The following is a 20,647-nucleotide window of genomic DNA, read 5'->3' on the forward strand; positions in this document are numbered from 1 at the left end:
GTATGTGTATTAAAATTTGATTCAGAATTTTTAATTTTTTATTAATAAAAATTTAATTTCCTAACTAAAATTAAGTTCTATTAATAAATTAAAAATATTTATTGGTTATATTTGATATATTTTTATAAAAATATTTTTATAAAGTCAAATTATATTTAACATTGGACTATTATTTATTTCTAAATTTTATTTTTTTCTCCTTTTGTCTTTCCTTCATTATCATTTTATATAGTTATATATTTAGCAGCTAATTTTTTTTTTGACTAAATAAATTTAATTGATAATTTATTGAAGTTAGAATTGATAAAAAAATAACTATAATCCATAATATTCAGAAAGGATATATTATACACAGTTACTATATTTGCTATTCAAATTTATTACTTTACATAATAATAATTTTACTGTAGCATCCAAACTTTTTCTTTCTAAAATCTAAAATTGATCGATAAAAATTTTAAATTATAATTAAAATGTATATTAATAATATTATTAGTATTTTTAACATGTTATTAATGTAACTTTATTTATTTAATTAAAAATATTTATTAGATAGACATATTATCTTTTAATAAATTATGTTTGAAAGTTTAGCATAATTTTTTTTTTTTTAAAATTTTACTAATAAAAAATGAACTTTGTTATAAGATAAAGTTATTGATAAGTGATCTAGTTAGTCGATATTTTTAATTGTGGAAATAATTTTTTTGCAGTGTATGAATTATCTTTTTAAATTCTACTAATAAAATTAAATGTTTCTAAAAATATTTTTAAAAAAGTTTATTTTTAAAATATTATTTATTTTAAAAAATATTAAGAAAATTCTATCTAGTACCTCAAGAATCGTTGAGATGGCGATGAGGAGGATATGAGTGACACGATGATGACAATAAGGAGATGACGAAGTCGAGGAGGTCATGGCCCAGGGCCTTTGCTCCTGGGTGCAGGCGGTGGAAGAGGATGATGTTGGGAAAGTGGAGGAAGGTAGTGAGGGTATCTTCAATACTTAGAATTTTAAATGAGTTTTTTTTAAAATCCCAATATGCCACATCAACAATATAAAAGTTCATTGAAATATCTTCAATAGTTAAAGCTCTAAATGAACTTTCTTATGATCCAATTCATTGCATAAGTTACATGACTTCATGTATATTGCATCAAATTCGAGATAAAATAGTAGATTTGTATTTTCACTACTGCTCTTAAACTACAAATCTCAAACCTCACATCTACAATGATTCAAGGCTTTTTATTTAGCTTTTTAAATTTTACAAACCTCTGATAAACCTTACATTGGAGATGTCCTGATGGAGACAATGATGTCGGGGATAACGATCATGGCGAGGAATGTTGGAATTAATACACTATTTGAGAATCTAAAAAAAATGATAACTCTCGAGAACATAAATTATTCATGAAGATTGAATACAATTCTCAAAAAGATTGGTGTCATAAGTCAAAAATGCTATTTACCATAGTGTTGTAATTAATAGCTTTTATGATTTAATTAATGTAATGTAATTACTATAGTCTATATATGCTTCACTTGTAACACTCTTTTTAACCATTCAAGAAACATAGACCTGCTCTAGCAACTCAAGTTCTTTATTAAAAACTTCTATGTTTTTGTTGTTGTTATTCTTCTACAAAATATATTTTTCTCTAAGAAATTGGTATCCAAGCGGGATTAGAGTTCCAGCTTTCTACGAGTTCAAAGATGACATCTACTTCAACAAAATCTTATAAGTTTATATTCAACCATTCCAATATTTGGAAGAGCAAACTGTGGTTTTTGGAAGGTAAAATTGAAGACTTTACTTTTGCATGAAGGATGTAGCATTGTTGCTAATGGTTTTGTAGAACCTTTAAAACAAAATCAACTTTCAATGACAAATATTAAGAAGCTTGAAGCAGATCAATTGATAGATGCTAAGGGATACTTCAGCAAAGAATGCTTGGTATATTCTAGAACTAGTTTCAAGGCGAAGCAAAGCTAAAGTTATCAAGCTTCAAATTATTCGCAAAGAGTTTAAAAAACTAAAAATGATGGAATTTTAATCTATTAAAAAGTATTTCGATTGAAGTAGTCATTCAGATGAGAATTCTTAGAGAAAAAGAAGGCAATTAAAAAATATTCTTACTAGCTTGCCAGAAAAATACTCTTTCAATAATTGAAGAATTGATGGAATATTTAGTGTCTCATGAGCAAAGAAGGATGAAATGTAATGAGCAGCATGAGAGTATTTTTTTAAATTGAAGTAATTTAAAGTTGATCAAAGGAGTGATAAAATAACATTCTCTGGTCGAGAGTCCAACAAAAGGGAAGTCTCCAAGAGCAAAAAAAGATTTAATATATGATGATTCTAAGCCTTCTTGTAAGATTTGCAAAAAACAAGGTCATACTACTTCAAGTTGCTGGCATCTTGACAAATCTCAATGTCATCATTGCAAGAAGTTCGGGCATGTTGAAAAAGAGTGCAGATTCAAAAAGGCTATTCAAGATAAAATGGAGAACAATGATGAAGAGGGTCATTTGTTCTATGTTTGTCGATCAACTTTTTAAGCAAGAGATAGCAAATAACTTCTCGACAATGGACCCAACAATCACATGTCAAGTAATGAAAATATTTTTCTTAATATTTGATGGCTTCGTTTTTTTACCCGCTCGGGCTCCTCATTTTCCATAAGTTTTCCTCTATCGTGGGGATAATTAGATCTTAAATGATAATACAGGTTAGAGTCGGGTTAGCTCCTCGGGCCAACTCCTCCTGCACAACCCTCTGATGCTTAAGTCAGTGATTGATCGGAAAAGAAGAAGAAAGAAAATAGTAAAAGAAGATGAAGGATTTGAAAGAATTGTTAGAAGAAAAAGACCCTCGTACATAGGAGTTACTGTCCGAGGTATTTATATAATTATTAGAAAAGGAATCTCCACATCTCCTCTTCTTTGCGCTTTTCCACTTATTCTTGCCTAAGTCAATGAAGACGTAATTCTGATGATTCTTTATGGAGTGCCCAATTCATGACTGCTATGTAAGATTAAGGGGGGTTTTGAGGAAATCATCTTTGATAACCAATGTTTATCAGCCATTCACCAATTGCCACGTACTTAAGAAGGGATCAAGGGAACTATCTCTAATGTTCCTCTTTTCAACTATTGCCACATGTTAAGAGTCGAAAGCCTGATGATGAAGTACTTGCTTAACTGTATTGCTCCGTGGACCCCTATGTTATTGCCCTAAGGGTTCTTCAGCTTGGAAAATCCCATAATATTGATCGGCGATCCTTCATAAGGTTGCTCTGCGGAGCACAAAGATTTTCCTAGGTGAAACTTTGTGAGGGTAATCTATGGAATGTAGAATTATTGCTCAACACATCTCTTGTGATGTTACTCTATGAACGCAGAACTATTGTTCGGCGCCTCTCTTTGGAAGTTGCTCTATGAAACGTAGAGTTATTGCTCAACGAATCTCTTTATGAAGTTGCTTTGTTGATTCTAAATGATATTGCCTGGCAATCCTTCATAATAATGTTCGGCGGACTCCTAATGATATTACCCAGTAGTCCTTCGTAATATTACTTGGCAGACTCTAAATGATATTGTCCGACAACCCATCATAATATTGCTCGGCGAACTCCAAATGATATTGCTCGAAAGTCCTTCATAATATTTCTCGATGGACTCCAAATGATATTGTTTGGCAGCCCTTCATAATATTGCTCGGCGGGCTCCAAATGATATTGCTCAGCGATATTCATCCATCCTCCAAGAAGGAAATTCAACTATATTGCTCAGGAAAATCCCTTACACCCTTCGGGATAAATCTAGTTACCATAAGATATCCCTCCTTTAAGTCAGATTGAAGAGTAAATTCAAATAAAGTCTGATTGAGTATATGAGAAAAGAGAAAAAAATCCAGTTACCATCAGATGCCCCTTCTTTAAGTCAGACCGAAGAAAAAAGTTGAATGAAGTCTGATTGAGTTTATGAAGAATATCATTTTTGTAATTAACATCCTCTTTTGTCATACTACAACCAATATTAATCTATATACCCTATCTAAAAGGTGTTTTACAGAAGACATCTTTGCTTGTAGTGTAATTAATCTGAATCCTTCCATGGTCTTAGAAATCCCTATATTGTCTAACTAAAACTAGCTAGTGAAGTTATACTCTTTATAAATTAAAGATGAATATGAATGGGTCGATAAGTTTTACAGGAGTCTTATGGAATAAATATTATTCAAATATATAAGAATGTAAAGATGCATAACTGAAAAAGATCCGTAAGATAAACATAACCAAGATGCGACTTACGAGATGTGCACACAAAACTACTCAAAAATAGTAAAATTAATGTCTAGAGGCAAGGAGAATATATTTAGCGTATTGGCTATTATTAGTGGCTCGGAAGCACTAGTTACCTAGTACTTAGATCATTATAGTGATGCTCGGAAGTAGTAATCTTGATGTCCAGAGGCAGTGAGAATATATTTGGCATATTGGCCGTTATTAGTGACTCAGAAGTATTAGTTATCTGGCACTTAGGTCGTTATAATGATGCTCGAAAGTATTGATGCCTAAAGGCAATGAGAATATATTTGGCACATTGACCGTTATTAGTGCTCTGAAGCACTAGTTACCTGGTACTTAGGCCATTATAATGATGTTGATCTATTGACCACAAATATAAGTGAAAACAGACATAAGTGAAAAACAAGTATAAGTTAAAGCAGGCATGACATGCTAAGCAATTGAATGATTTGATTCAGCGGGTATGCTTTGAATGGAGCATTATCCTAGTCAAAGTGGTTATTTACTCATGCTTCTATTATTATTGCTCAAATCTTTTATTGGTACTATGCTACCTACCCAAAGATCTTCCGCTTGACCATTATTGCATCTTTTAAATTTGTCCTACCTATCATTAATTCCGTGAGACTCTTCATTTTTGTCATTAAGACTATCTGCACTCCCTCGACGGGCTATAAAACCCTTTTATTTCCTTCCCTTCTTTATATTCCTTGGTACTCTCATGCCATTCAAGTTTACATTCTGAGAATATAGATGACTAATCATGGTTCCTCTCACCCTTCAAAGGTCTCTCTGCCTTCAAATAGGGCAATGTCGTTCTACATTTTTTAGTATATTTTATCTTTGATATGTACCTTTGTGTTCAAGCGGTGAGTATATCTTTGTCCCATCCATCTATAATGACCTGCCAATAAATTTTTGTTGATATAGAGGCAGTTAATAGTAGTTTGCTACAACTTTGCCTAAAGAATCATGAGTATTTTACCAATCTAGTAGAAAAATACACCCAGATGTTACATTATTTTTTGGAGTCATGATTGAATGAAGGTATGATCGTACTGTTAATATTAGCCCTAGTACTAATTATGAGATGATTGTAAAGGACTTCTTTTGTATCATATTTCATTATTAATAAAAGGCAAAGTTGGTTATTATATTTATTTCAATTCTGTGCCGAATGAATAAGTATAATAATGTCCTAGAGTAGGAGGTTCTAATCTACAACATATCAATTGGTTGAATTGATAGTGAGATATTGTAGATATACATAGAACACTACACTTAACTATTCATAGTCAAGCATTAATATGCAAGGATAATATTAATGCGTTAAGACAAGTTTGTAGGTCAACAGATGACTTAATCTCACAAGTCATGAATATGAGATATCAGGTTGACACATAGGTATATATTAGAAAATATATACTGAATGACCCGCCATGAGAATGTTTCATGGATCGTTATATGAGTGTCATAAACATTCTCATGTGACTATTGGTATGAATAATCTTTAGACCTGAAGTCACTACGGTTCTTCCTTACATAAGGAGTTGTGTACTTTGGTATCGACAAATATCACCTGTAACAAGGTGGACTATAAAGTCGATTACTGGGTATGCAATAAGTTATGCGGAGGGATGTGAGTGATGTAGATGAGATCTATCCCTTCCATATAACAGAAGTGATATCTGTGGGCCCCTTGATTAATAGGACACAAGAATGCATGGTCATGCTCAAATGAGTCAATATGTGATATTGAACTTATTTGATTGAGTGTGTCTAATTAGAGATCAAGAAACACAAAGATTGATAAGAGGATGACACGGTCTATGCTTCATTGATCAATCTAGATATCAAGGATAGAAGGATTGAGTCATACAAGATACTAGGCACGAAAAGGTTAGGTCGGATCTCAACATTCTCGTCACTTGGGTAGCAATGATGCATTGCTAGATGCCACTCATTGCTTATCTATCTAAAATAGTTTTAGATACATTGCCAACGTTATGAGAGCCTATTAGGTCACATACAAAGAACATGTTGATTTGGAGATGGATTATGAGGTTAAGTTTAGTCTGAATTATACACATTGAGTTAGACTCGAATGAATTCAGATTAGACTTATTGAGTAATGGGTTAGACTCATTAGTTTATTGGGTTAATGACTTAATGGGTTAATGGTTAATCCAATATTCTAAATCTAACCCATTAAGATTAATGAATATTAATAGTAATTAATATATTATCATTAATCAAAAGGAAGATCAAGAGACAAAAATGTTTTTGTATTCATTGGATGAATACAAAAGCCATTTGCAAAAGTAATCTTTAGGTGAGGTAACCTTTTTTTTTGGTAAAATAACCTTTTGGTAAAGTAACCCTTTTGTGAAGTCACCTTATATAGATGAAGTGACCTTTTGGGTGATAGGTTCTTCTTGGTTTTTGATCTTCTTCTTTCTTCCACTTTTGGCCGAAACTTCCACAAGAGGTTGCTAGCACAACCTTTGGTTGTTTCTTTCTCCATTTTGTGAGTTCGTGAGACGGACTAAGAACGTGCTCGTGTGAATATTGTAGAGGTGCATGCTGGAACCTCAAGGTTGTTTTGGTGTGATCAACAAGTTAAGTTAGGTCCTGTGTGTTTTTAACATTGTGACTAAGTGTACAGGAGCTTATGAGCACAGGTAGTCGAGCGGAAGACGCAGCTAGTGAGAAGGATGGCACGTAGTGCGTTCAAGGGATGAGACGCTGTGGAAGAGTACACCGACGGATGAGAAGGAAGTGTGCAGTGGTTCCGAGGGACGAGAAGCCGGAGCGGAAGACTACTAGGGGAGCAAGAGATGCAGCTAGTGAAAAAGTCGACACGGAGTGCGACCGAGGGACGAAGACTGCGGATGAGTACGCTGGCGGACGAGAAGGAAGCACACGATGATTCCGAGGAACAAGAAGCTGGAGCGGAAGTCTGCTCAAGAAGACCGGAAGTTGGGTTCGAGTGAGCCTTATTCCGAATGGCAGAGATCATCCAAGCGAGTGGAACCGGAGCAGAGGGCCCGGACAAAAAAATTCAACTTGGTTGACTTAGGGGTCCGGGCGCCCGGTGTTGGACTTTATCCAGATCACTGTCAAACCGCGATCTGTGTGTAGGGAATAAAATTTTATCCCCTCCAGGGTGCTTGGAACCCTTTGGGGCGCCCCAACCAAGACTATAAATACAGCCTTGGCCCAGGAGCTTTAAATCAACTTAGAAACTGTGTAATCCAACACTTGTGCGTCTCATTTTTAGTTAGTTTCTTTCTTTTTGCGTTTCACTGCTGTAAGAGACTTCTCTGCCTGAAGGAGATAGTTAGTGCGATATATTCCTTGGATTAACAACCTTTCCGGTTGTAACCAAGTAAAACATCCTTTGCCTCTTCTTTCTGTTTGTTGCCTTCATTTATTTTGTAAGTGTTAGTTTAAGAAAAGTCAAGGAGGGTTGTGTTTTTATTTTTGCAGGCTATTCAACCCCCCTTCTAGTCGGCCGTCATGATCTAACAAGTGGTATCAGAGCCAAGGCTGTAACAACCCGCCTTCTACTGGCTAGGCTGTAAGGTCAGACCGTCACATTATGCTGTGCTAAACTATATCCATGACCATCACTAAGTCTAGGTGCGGAAAAACTGGATTAATTTAAACCTTTGCTAAACTAATACCATTTCTTTATTCTACATGTGCTAAGGGATGAAATCTAAGGTATACATGGCATATCCTGCATCCCCTATGGTCAAGGAACTGAGTTACAGGGTTTCCTGGTCGAAACCCAGCTTCCCAATCGATTCAGACTCAACTCAATCGATTGCAAGCTGTTGGATCGATCCATGGATCGATTCAGATTGCTACTGTGCTCACGGTAATATTCTGGATCGATCGGCTGATCGATCCAGGCTGGCCAATCGATCCAGTGATCGATTCCGGAGCTCTCTGTTCGCGGGAGCGATTTCCCGATCGGTCGAACGATCGATCCCCAAACTCTCTGTTCGCGACAGAATGCGACTGGATCGATCGGCTGATCGATCCAGAAGCTTACTGTTCGCGACAGAATGCGACTGGATCGATCGGATGATCGATCCAGAAGCTTATTGTTCGCGGAACCAGGCTCCCAATCGATCCGCTGATCGATTGAGGGTCCCCAATAGATCCACTGATCGATCGGGGTTTCTGATTTCGCAGCCAAACTCTGATTTCAGCACTGTTTCGTGCCAAACTCACCTATAAGAGTTCTATATTAGCTGGGAATATACCAATAACACATAACTAGGATTATGAGCATAAGTACTGACAATCTAAGCAAGTCTTTCACGATTCAAAGCATTAAAATAACTAGAAATGCGGAAAATAACACTATATAAAAGCTAAAGTCTTAGTTTGCTAATTTATCCAAGATCTTCATTCCAGGTTCCTTCCACACACATCTTCATCGCATTAACCTCCAGCCTCCGCTAATCCATCTTTCCTTTGCCTTTATCTGCAGTATAAGGAAAGAAGTATCTGTAAGCTTTACGCTTAGTAAGAAACCATCTACCTCACTAAAACATGCATACGATGCAATTTATGTTTTTAAAACATGCTATTTGAAATATATGATGAACAGGTAAAAGCATAGCATGACATACAAACAAACTAGTCATGGCAACAAATGCTAACATAAGCTATCATATTGTATCGATAGGAAACTAAACTGATACAAAACTGAGCTGAGCTAATTCTAACTAATGCTAGAGCTGTACTGAATTCACATTACTATTTGTGACATTTTGAAAACTATTTTCATAAATAGATTAAAATAATAATCATGCTGCTGTTTGCTATGCGCGCATCCCTAACTAGACCCGGGTTTGCAAGTCCCGAATTTAGTAGGGTTTACTAGGTTATCTAAACCTAGGGACGACTGTGGGAGCCCAACCCAATGGACATCTAGTCCAGTACAGTGCCACTGCTGAAAATAAAATACTGATTATAACTGAGTTCTTCTTATATTACTATTTCTAGGTTATCTGAACCTAGAGCTAGGTTATCTGAACCTAGAGGTGACTGTGAGAGCCCACCCATTGGACCGTAGTCCCATAAAAATTGTAATAAAACTGGACATGCTATAAAAATGCTTCTATTGCATTTACTGAGCTATTACAATGCCTAAGTTACATCTTAAATGAGCTGCACCTACTATCGAGCACTTGGTGTGCGCTATTGCTCACCCTATGTGCCCAAAAATCCATATACTACTAAACTAAAACATGAAATCATACGAAAGCTACTTATACTGCAGGTGAGGGGTTTCTTACTTCCTGCGCTAGATTTCCTTACGATCTGATCGCTGGATTTCCGGTGGAGAAGATCCCTTCGGCGATCTCCTTGCGTCTACGTGTTCCTCTTGTAGTGGAGAGCGTCCTCGTATCCAAGATGTCACCGGAAGAAGCCCTTGGGACCCTAGGGATGGAACCCTAGGCGTGCTTGTGGTTGGCGCCGAGAGATGAGGGAGAAAGAGAGAGGGTGACGTGACTAGGGTGAGGGAGGAGAGAGTTACGTTAAAATAAAATAACTCTTCACTTAATTCCCTATTTATATTAAGTGGGTAATTCGGCCCAACTTAAATATAAATATAATTGTTTCCCTTTCCTTTCAGCACGGTCCTGCTGGGTTCACTTGGTTACTAAAGCTATCTAAAGGTTATCGGACCCGATAGGTCCCGGGTTTGATTCCCGCTTAAGCTATTTATGTTTCTATTTCTTTTTGCTACTTCCGCTACTCTAAAAATTCCATAAAATTATCCTAAAATTCTAGAAAAAATACTAGGATATTTCTAATAATTATTTTGAGAATTTTCGGGCGTTACAATCTCCCATACCTTATAAAAAGTTCATCCTCGAACTTAGAATAACTCTGGGTACTTCTGTCTCATACTAGCTTCTGTCTCCCAAGTTGCCTCTTCTGCTGTGTGATTTTGCCAAATAACTTTTACTAATGGTACCTCCTTGTTCCACAATTTCTTAACTGCTCGGTCTATTATTTGAATAGACCGACCGTCATAGCTGAGGTCTTCGTGGACCGGTACCGACTGAGGCTCAATCACCTGGGTGACATCTGGGACATACTTCTTTAGCATAGAGACGTGAAATATATTGTGGATAGCTGACATCTCCTGGGGAAGCTCTAGCTCATATGCTACCTTGCCAATTCTTTTCGTGATAAGGTATGGTCCCACATATCTGGGACTTAGTTTGCCCTTCTTCCCAAAACGTATTACTCCCTTCATGGGAGCCACTCTGAGAAATACTGAATCCCCAACTGAAAACTCTAATGGTCTGCGCCGTGTATCAGCATAGCTTTTCTGACGGCTCTGAGCTGTCTCTATCCTCTGGCGGATCTGTTGTATAGCTGCTGTGGTATTTGCTACTAGATCTGTCTGAAGTTCTAGTTCTTTCTGTTCACCACTCTCATACCAGCAGATTGGAGATCTATACCTCCGCCCATAGAGAGCCTCGTAAGGTGCCATACCGATAGTGGCCTGATAGCTATTGTTGTATGTAAATTCTGCTAAACTCAGATATTTGCACCAACTTCCCTTCAAGTTTAGGGCACATGCGCGGAGCATATCTTCGAGTACCTGATTTACTCGCTCCGTCTGACCATCTGTCTGAGGATGGAAAGCTATGCTAAATTTCAACTTAGTGCCCAATGCTGACTGTACACACTCTCAGAAGTGTGATGTGAATCTACTGTTCCTGTCTGAAATAATGGTCCGTGGGACTCCATGTAACCTGACGATCTCCTTGAGATACAACTGAGCTAGCTGTTCCATGGAGTAGGATATCCTGATAGCTAAGAAGTGGGCTGATTTAGTTAACCTGTCAACTATTACCCAGATGGTATCAAAACCATTCATGGTTCTGGGTAGTCCCACTATAAAATCCATAGAAATGTCTTCCCACTTCCATTCTGGGATCTGGATGGGCTGCAAAACTCCTCCGGGTCTCTGATGTTCTGCCTTGACCCTCTGACAGGTCAGACAGGTGCTAACATATCTAGCGATGTCTCTTTTCATCCCGGGCCACCAAAAACGTTTCTTCAAGTCCTGGTACATCTTGGTGGAACCTGGATGCATCGCATAAGGAGTCCTGTGAGCCTCATCTAAAATCTTCCTCTTTAGTTCCTCCTGATCTGGAACACAGAGTCTGTCACCGAAGTACAATACCCCACTATCGGACACTCTGAATTCTCTACTTTCTGATTCTGTTAACCCTTGCTTGGTTTTCTGAATTTCAGGATCCTGCTCCTGAGCTGTCTGAATGTCACCAAGCAGGTTAGATGCTAATGTCATAGTAGAGAGCTGTCCCACTATAAGTTCGAGACCAAAATCTGTAATATCTTTCTGTAGGGGCGGTGACATGGCTGCTAGGGATAGTAAGGTAGCATCAGACTTTCTGCTAAGTGCGGCTGCCACCTTATTGGCTTTTCCTGGGTGGTAGAGGATGTCTATGTCGTAGTCTTTGACCAGCTCTAGCCATCTACGCTGTCGCATATTCAGATCCTTCTGAGTGAAGAAGTACTTCAGACTCTGATGATCTGTATACACTCTGCACTGAGCTCCATACAAGTAATGTCTTCAAATTTTGAGAGCGAACACTACTGCTGCAAGCTCAAGGTCATGAGTAGGGTAATTCTTCTCATATTCCTTGAGTTGTCTGGAGGCATAGGCGATCACCTTGCCATTTTGCATCAGTACTGCTCCTAGTCCCAATTTAGAGGCGTCACTGTAAATGTCAAAGCTATCTGTGTTTTCTGGTAGAGTCAAAATAGGAGCACTGGTCAATCTCCTTTTTAACTCGCTGAAGCTGTTCTCACAGTCCTCTGTCCACTGAAATTTTCTGTTCTTCCTGGTAAGAGCTGTCAGTGGGGAGGCTATTCTGGAGAAGTCTTCTATAAACTATCTGTAATAACCTGCTAGTCCCAAAAAGCTCCTGATCTCATTGGTGTTTTTGGGTCTTTTCCAGTTACTCACAGCTTCTATTTTACTGGGGTCTACCATGATACCATCCTTTGAGATGATGTGACCCAGGAAGGACACCTGATCTAACCAAAATTCACATTTCGTGAATTTGGCGTACAACTGGTTCTGCTGAAGGGTCTGCAATACTATTCTCAGGTGCTCTGCGTGTTCTTCCTGAGTTCCTGAATAGATAAGAATGTCATTGATAAACACAATAACAAATCTATCTAGGTAATCCCTGAATACTCTATTCATGAGGTCCATAAAAGTAGTTGGAGCATTTGTCACGCCAAAGGGCATGACTACGAACTCGTAGTGTCCGTATCTAGTCCTGAATGCTGTCTTGGGTATATCCCCTTCTTTAACTTTCACCTGATGATAACCTGATCTGAGGTCTATCTTAGAGAACACTGCTGCTCCCTTTAGCTGATCGAACAGGTCATCTATTCTGGGAAGAGGATACCTGTTCTTGATGGTTACTTGGTTCAGTGCCCGGTAGTCTATACACAGGCGCATGCTCCCATCCTTCTTCTTCACGAACAATACAGGCGCTCCCCATGGTGAGTGACTAGGACGTATGAAGCCCTTGTCAAGTAGCTCCTGTAATTTCTCCTGAAGTTCCTTCAGTTCTGCTGGGGCCATGCGGTAAGGCGCTTTGGAGATATGATTTGTACCGGGAATGAGTTCTATCTCAAATTCGATCTCCCTGTCTGGTGCTAGGCCTGGTAACTCTTTAGGGAAGACTGCTGGGTAGTCACATACGACTCGGACCTCTGCTAGCTGTTGGTCCTTGTCCTGACTGGCATTGACTACATGCGCTAAAAATCCCGTGCATCCTGAATCTAACAATTTCTGTGCCTTCAGAGCTGAGAGAAATTTCTTGGCCTTTCTATTTGGTTCTCTGATATACTCGAATTGCACTTCTGCTTCAGGTTGGAATACGACTTTCTGTTTACGGCACTCTATAGAGTCACCGTATCTGATCAAGAAATCCATTCCAAGGATGACATCATAATCAGTCATATCTAGCACTATCAGATCACAAAAGAGTTCTCTGTCTGCTATCATGACTGGCACTGCCCGGAGCCAGTGCGTGGATGCCATAAATTCTCCCGAAGGTAGCGTCGTCAAAAACTGACCACTGAATACCTCTGGGGGTACTGCTAACTTTTCGACGAATGCCCTGGATATATAAGAATGGGTTGCCCCAGTATCGAATAAGACAGTTGTACTTTGCTGTAAAATACTAATATGACCTGTAACAACTGTCGAGGCATTCGCTACGTCCTCTCTGGTTAAGGAGTAGATCCTTGCATTCGTCATAGCTGGAGGGGCTTCTAGTCTGCCCTGGCTGATGTGTGGACCATCTAAAATGGCCTGCATCTGGTGTAGCTGTGCTGGCTGGCCTCCATACTGTATCAGCTGTGGTTGAGGAATACTTGTCTTGTTCGGGCATTGCTTAGCCATATGCCCTTCTTGTCCACATTCAAAGCATCCTCGTGTGCCCTTACGACAAACTCCTGGGTGAAATTTCCCACAAGTAGCACATTTGGGATAACTAGGCTATTTGCTGGCTGGTCCTCCCTTTGGGTAACTCCCTGGTTTACGCTTGTTGCTTGAGTTCCCTTTCCAGTTAGAGCTGTGGCCCTGTTGTTTCTGAGTACCTGAGTCTCCTTGCCCTTTGGACTCTGAGAGGACTTGCTTTTGCTGCTTGATATTGTTCTGGTAGTGCTCGGTAGTCAGAGCACTGTTGACTAGTTCTTCGGTGGTTTGCGGCCTATGAACGCCGCCAGCCACGTTCATTGCTATTTTCGGCCTCAGCATCTTGAGCATCAATTGGACTCGTTCTTTTTCTGTGCTGACTAGTTCAGGGCATAGACGAGCCAGTCTATTGAATTTCTTCACGGCTTCCTCAACTGATAGGTTGCCCTGACGAAACTCAGTGAACTCGTCGTAGTGGCGATTTGTGACCCGCATGTGAAAGAACTCCTCGAAGAATTCTTTCTCGAAGTCAGCCCATGTCATCTGTTTCACTGGGCGCTTTGCTCTAATTCTCTCCCACCACATACGTGCATCTCCTGTCAAGCAGAAGGAGGCGCACTTCACCTTTTCATGCTCTGGCCAGTCCAGAAGCTCCATCGTACTCTCCAGTGTTTTGAACCAGGCTTGAGCATCCCATGGTTCACTGGTGCCTGAGAAGTTCTCGGGCTTGACTCTCTGCCACTGGATCAGATAGGCTTCTCTCTTTGCCTCTGCTGCTAGGGCTACTAGTGCTGTAGGCTGGACTGGTGGAACCTCTATAACTACTGGGGTTGCTATATTTGGTTCCGGGGTGACAGTGGGAGTGTTCTGCTGATTAGTCTTTAAGGTGGCTATCTCCTGTTGCTGTTCTGCTAGCTGCTTCTGTAACTGAGCCACTACTGCTGTAAGGTTTGGGGGAGGCACTGAACTGCCTGCCTCATGCTGGAGCTCAGTAGCTGGTGCCCTTCTAGCTGGGCGTCCTCGTGCCATTTCTAAAGGAACAAAGGACATACATAACTAAAGCATCATGTTTACATAGCTAATACTATCATGTTAGGTACTATCACAGATAAGCATACTTTAGTTATCTACAAACATGAAAGCAATAAACATAACAAAGTGAGAGGTATTCTTACTTGGAAGCTGCAGGTTCAATGCTGATGTGTGTGTAGGAAGTATGGAACTTTCTGCTCTGATACCACTCTGTAACGACCCGCCTTCTATTGGCTAGGTTGTAAGGCCAGACTGTCACATTATGCTGTGCTAAACTATATCCATGACCATCACTAAGTCTAGGTGCGGAAAAACTGGATTAATTTAAACCTTTGCTAAACTAATACCATTTCTTTATTCTACATGTGCTAAGGGATGCAATCTAAGATATACATGGCATATCCTGCATCCCCTATGGTCAAGGAACTGAGTTACAGGGTTTCCTGGTCGAAACCCAGCTTCCCAATCGATTCAGACTCAACTCAATCGATTGCAAGCTGTTGGATCGATCCATGGATCGATTCAGATTGCTATTGGCCAGTCTGGATCGATCAGGCGATCGATCCAGAATATTACCCCGAGCACAGTAGCAATCTGAATCGATCCATGGATCGATCCAACAGCTTGCAATCGATTGAGTTGAGTCTGAATCAATTGGGAAGCTGGGTTTCGACCAGGAAACCCTGTAACTCAGTTCCTTGACCATAGGGGATGCAGGATATGCCATGTATACCTTAGATTGCATCCCTTAGCACATGTAGAATAAAGAAATGGTATTAGTTTAGCAAAGGTTTAAATTAATCCAGTTTTTCCGCACCTAGACTTAGTGATGGTCATGGATATAGTTTAGCACAACATAATGTGACGGTCTGGCCTTACAGCCTAGCCAGTAGAAGGCGGGTCGTTACAAAGGCACTTCAAGAGGACTAATCGTTGAACGAAGCAACGAAATAATGGCTGGACCGAGTATCTACCCGCCGAAGTTCGAAGGGGAATTCGCTAGCTGGAAAAAGCGAATGCAGGTATTTTTTAAAACCGATTTTGATTTAATGTTGATTATAGAATTCGATTTTACAGCACCGGAAGGTAAGGAGAAATACCACTGGACGAAAAGGAGCAGGCCGACTATGTGGCAAACGATGAAGCAGAGTACCATCTGCTAAGCGTTCTCCCGCCACAAGAAGTCAACCGAATCGGCAACTATGACTCCGTAAAGGAACTTTGGGAGAAGTTCCTTGAGTTGCATGAAGGAACGTCCAAAGCCAAGCTCGCTAGACGGGATCTACTTCGCAATCAGCTCACCTTCCTGCGACTTGGGGAAGATGAGACAGTTGCGCATCTGCACTCGAGAATTAAAGAAATCATCACCGGAATTTCGAATCTCGGAGAAAAGGTAAGTAACCGAGATTCGCTCAGGTACGCACTAAACTCTTTTCCTAGAAATACAAAATGGGCATCACTAGTAGATTCCTTTTACATTTTGAAAGATTTATAAAAAATTACATTGGAAGAATTATTCTCGACATTTGAAGTGCATGAATCAAGATATACAGGTACGAAGGAGCCCAAGAACAACGTCACTATCAAAGCATCGAGAGATGAACCTGAGTCGGAATCTTCTCTCGATGACAAGGAAATGGTAATGATGGTAAGACGATTCAAGAATCTTTGTAAGTCTAGAAAAACTAACCATCCACAGGGTAGAAAGAAAAGGATGATCCGCTGCTACCACTGCAACGAAGAAGGGCACGTCAAGGACAACTGCCCCAAGCTGAGGAATAAGGACATGGATAAAGGTAAGAAGTCTGTTCAAAAACGTAAGGCATTAAAAGAGATGTTTGATGATACGTCGTCCGAATCGGAAGTCGAAGCCTTCTCTGGACTTGAACTAATGGCAAGTCATCAAGACGACGACTGCGAGTCAAGCTCTTCCGAAATGAGCATTGAGAGCATCGATGAAGGGGGAACCATGTCGGAAGATAGCAGCAGTTCAGGGGGAGAAACAGACAACGAGATTAATAAGGTAAGTCAGGTACGATCTCTTCCTCCCGACAAACTATTTAAGTTTATTAAATTGTTAACTAAATATTGTTGTAAATTAGAAAAAGAAATTAAGAATTTAAAAACAATATTAGCTAAATCTTGCCAATAGAAGAATTCGACAGAATTAAATTAGAAAATAAAAAATTAAAAGTAGAAAGTGATAATTTAAAAATACAAGTAAATAACTTGAAAAACCATGCATGCTCATCTAATACCAATGTTAGAAAATTTAACAATGTAAATTGATATTTTAGGTATCATAAGGGACAAATTAGGAACATTTCAAAAAGATATGTCCCTAAGAAATTCTTAGTTAATCCAGTTGGCTGGAAGCCATATTGGGTTCCTAAGTCTTGCTTAATCTAAATTTTAATCAGATTTAGCGCTCTCAGCGAGAAAATTAAACAGTGAGTTTCTTTATGAGGCTTTATCTAAGGAAGTGGTTGTTGCTCCAATAACCAAGAAGGTTTAGTGTCTCGCCACGATCCGGAACCCAAAATATTGAAATAAAATGTTTAATTAACTTTCTGATAAAGCATTAAGATTGAAATTTAATAATGCTTTAAAAAGTCTTTTTAACATTTTTACAAAGTTACCTAAGTCAGGATTTTTAAAAAAATTTTCTTACTTAAAGTTTCACTTAGAAAATTTTCTTACTTAGAGTTTTCTTAGAAATTTTTTCTTACTTAAAGTTTACTTAGAATTTTTTTTTTTCTTAGAGACTCTTTATGTGAAAATTATTGTAAACTTTTTCAAAGTTTTCAAAATTTTTACCCTTAGAGTTTTCCCTAGAACCCTAATTTTTTATGTGATCAAAGGGGGAGAAGGAAAAATATAAGTCTAGGGGGAGGTAGAAGGTAGACCAAATTTTCTATTTTTTTACATTTTATTCTAAAATTAGTTAGTTTATTTTTATGTCTATTTACCCTACCTTAACTTGGGTTGCTCACATCAAAAAGGGGGAGATTGTTGGAACCCCAAAGTTGTTTTGGTGTGATCAACTAGTTAAGTTAGGTCTTGTGTGTTTTTAATCTTGTGTTTAAGTGTGCATGAGCTTAGGAGCACAAGTAGTCGAGCGGAAGATGCAGCTAGCGAGAAGGATTGCACGCGGTGCGTCTATGGGACAAGGCAATGCGGAAGAGTACATCGGCGGACGAGAAGGACATGTGCGGTGGTTCCGAGGGACGAGAAGTTGGAGCGGAAGACTGCTCAGGGAGCAAGAGACGTAGCTAGTGAGAAGGTAAGCATGGGGTGTGACCGAGGGACGAAGACTGCGGATGAGTACGCTGGCGGATGAGAAGGAAGCACACGATGATTTTGAGGAACGAAAAGCCAGAGCGGAAGCCTGCTCGAGAAGACCGGAAGTTGGGTTCGGGTGAGCCCTATTCCGGATGGCAGAGATCACCCAAGTGAGCGGAACCGGAGTAGAGGGCTCGGACCAGAAAGTCAACTTAGTTGACTTAGGGGTCCGGGCGCCTGGAGTTGGACTTTATCCAGATCACGGTTAAACCACGATCCGTGCGTAGGGAATAAAATTTTATCCCCTCTAGGGTGCCTGGAATCCTTCGGGGTGCCCCGACCAAGGCTATAAATATAGCCTTGGTCCAGAAGCTTTAAATCAACTTAGAAACTGTGTAATCCAACACTTGTGCGCCTCATTTTTAGTTAGCTTCTTTCTTTTTGCGCTTCACTGCTGTAAGAGACTTCTCCGCCTGAAGGAGATAGTTAGTGTGACATATTCCTTGGATTAACAACCTTCCCGGTTGTAACCAAGTAAAACATCCTTTGCCTCTTCTTTCTGTTTATTGCCTTCATTTATTTTTCAAGTGTTAGTTTAAGAAAAGTCGAGGAGAGTTGTGTTTTTATTTTTTCAGGCTATTCAACCCCTCTTCTAGCCGGCTGCCGCGATCCAACAGTGCGGACATGTTGATTGTGCTGAGATCTACATCCTAAAGAAATGTTGTTGTCGGGATTGCGAAGGGCACGCAACAAAGGTATATATCTTTTAACAAAACTTAGTATATGGTTTCCTTTGCATGGATCTTCTGGATAGGAGCTTATTTTTCTGCTTCGCTTTTCGGCATGTTTAGTGCTATGTTCCTTATAGTGGTATCGAAGCCACTTGTAAAGGTATATACTAAGTTGTAGATTTTGATATGCGATATAGAAATACATGAGATTTTACTATGATTTACGTGATTATGAATAAGATTTAGGCCAACGGTCTCGGCTAAAGTTTTGTGGGTAGCGGGATCTCGGGCATTGCAGCAACTCATACAATGAGTATGAACTTTTGGGGCATTGCCCCCTCACCCCGCAAGAGGCGCTGCTTCCTTGACTCCCGCCCGCTAACCTGCTAGCGGGATCGCCGTGGCATTATGACTCACAAGTCTTTGTTTAAATCATAGTAGATTATATGTCATAAAATATTGTGAATATTATGTGACATGGTGCATGGTTATGACCCTTAACCCCGATGTGATTGGATGTATGTTGTAATTCATAATACGGTCTGCGTGTCATGCTTCTCCCTTTTCCTTTCTTGTTGTAAATTTAGACTACCCTCGAATGTAACTCGAGGTTTCTTTAGGTTTTGTAATGTATAAATTAGAGAAGAACAATTCTACTGGACGATGGTGAAAAGGGAGAAGGACAACAACACACGACGACCGAGGAAGCACTTGGAGAAAATGCTTTGACCTAGGTTGACCTTACGAACTTCTCATTGGCTTGAGAGGATCATAGAAAATAGGGCCATAACCATGTCACGCTTTATTTTATGCATATATGTGATGTATGCTATGATATGCTATGATTGTATGTGATGCATATGTAGTTTAATCATAATTAGGTCTCTTTTAAATATGCCTATCAAAGTTTGGTACTCACTACCACCTTGATCATTTGTAGTCAGGTTTGCCAAAGCAAAATGACTCATTTTATCTTGGTAGAGTGCGACAGGACAATAATGATGTCCGACTATTGGACTTTGAGTGTAACTTAACTAAGTTGGATTGAGAACTTAGAGGCATATCTCATACAATGTAATTCAATTATACTAGTCTTGGGCGATTAGCCAAAGCTAACTCAAGATGTGTTATAATGTTGACTTCATAAGATGGGAAAATGAACAAATGGTCTTGTTCACCTAATGATACAAGAGTTATATAGGATGTAATTGGTAAACGTTATCTACCTAAGTTGTACTAAGTCTTGGGTGATTAGCCAAAGCTAACACAAGATGAGGTATAATATGGATCTTGTCCAAATGGTACACGTTGCCTACCTAATTTATACAAGTCTTGGGCGATTAGCCAAAGCTAACTCAAGATGAGGAATAATATGGATCTTGTCCCACATGAATGCCGTCGCGATTGGATTTAGAGCTAGTAGCGACTTGCTTCTACCAAGCTTTATGTAACATCCGAAAATTTCTCAAATAAATTTTAGAAATATTCTATTATTTTTCTGGAATTTTAGAATATTTTTATGGAATTTTTGGAGTAGCAGAAGTAGCAAAATTAAATAAAAACGTAAAATAGCCTAAGCGGGAATTGAACCCGAGACCTATTAGACCATATGATTTATAAATGACCTTAGTAACCAAGGGGCCCCAGTAGGGGTGTGCTGAAAGAAGAGGAGAGAAATTATATTTATGATCGAGTTGGGTTGTATTAATCACTTAATATAAATAGGGAATTTAAGTGGGAGTTTATTATTTCGGATCGACAACTCTCCCTCAAACCCTCACCCGAC

This window comes from Zingiber officinale, chromosome 9B (genome assembly GCF_018446385.1).
Source record: "Zingiber officinale cultivar Zhangliang chromosome 9B, Zo_v1.1, whole genome shotgun sequence".
Classification (NCBI taxonomy): Eukaryota; Viridiplantae; Streptophyta; class Magnoliopsida; order Zingiberales; family Zingiberaceae; genus Zingiber; species Zingiber officinale.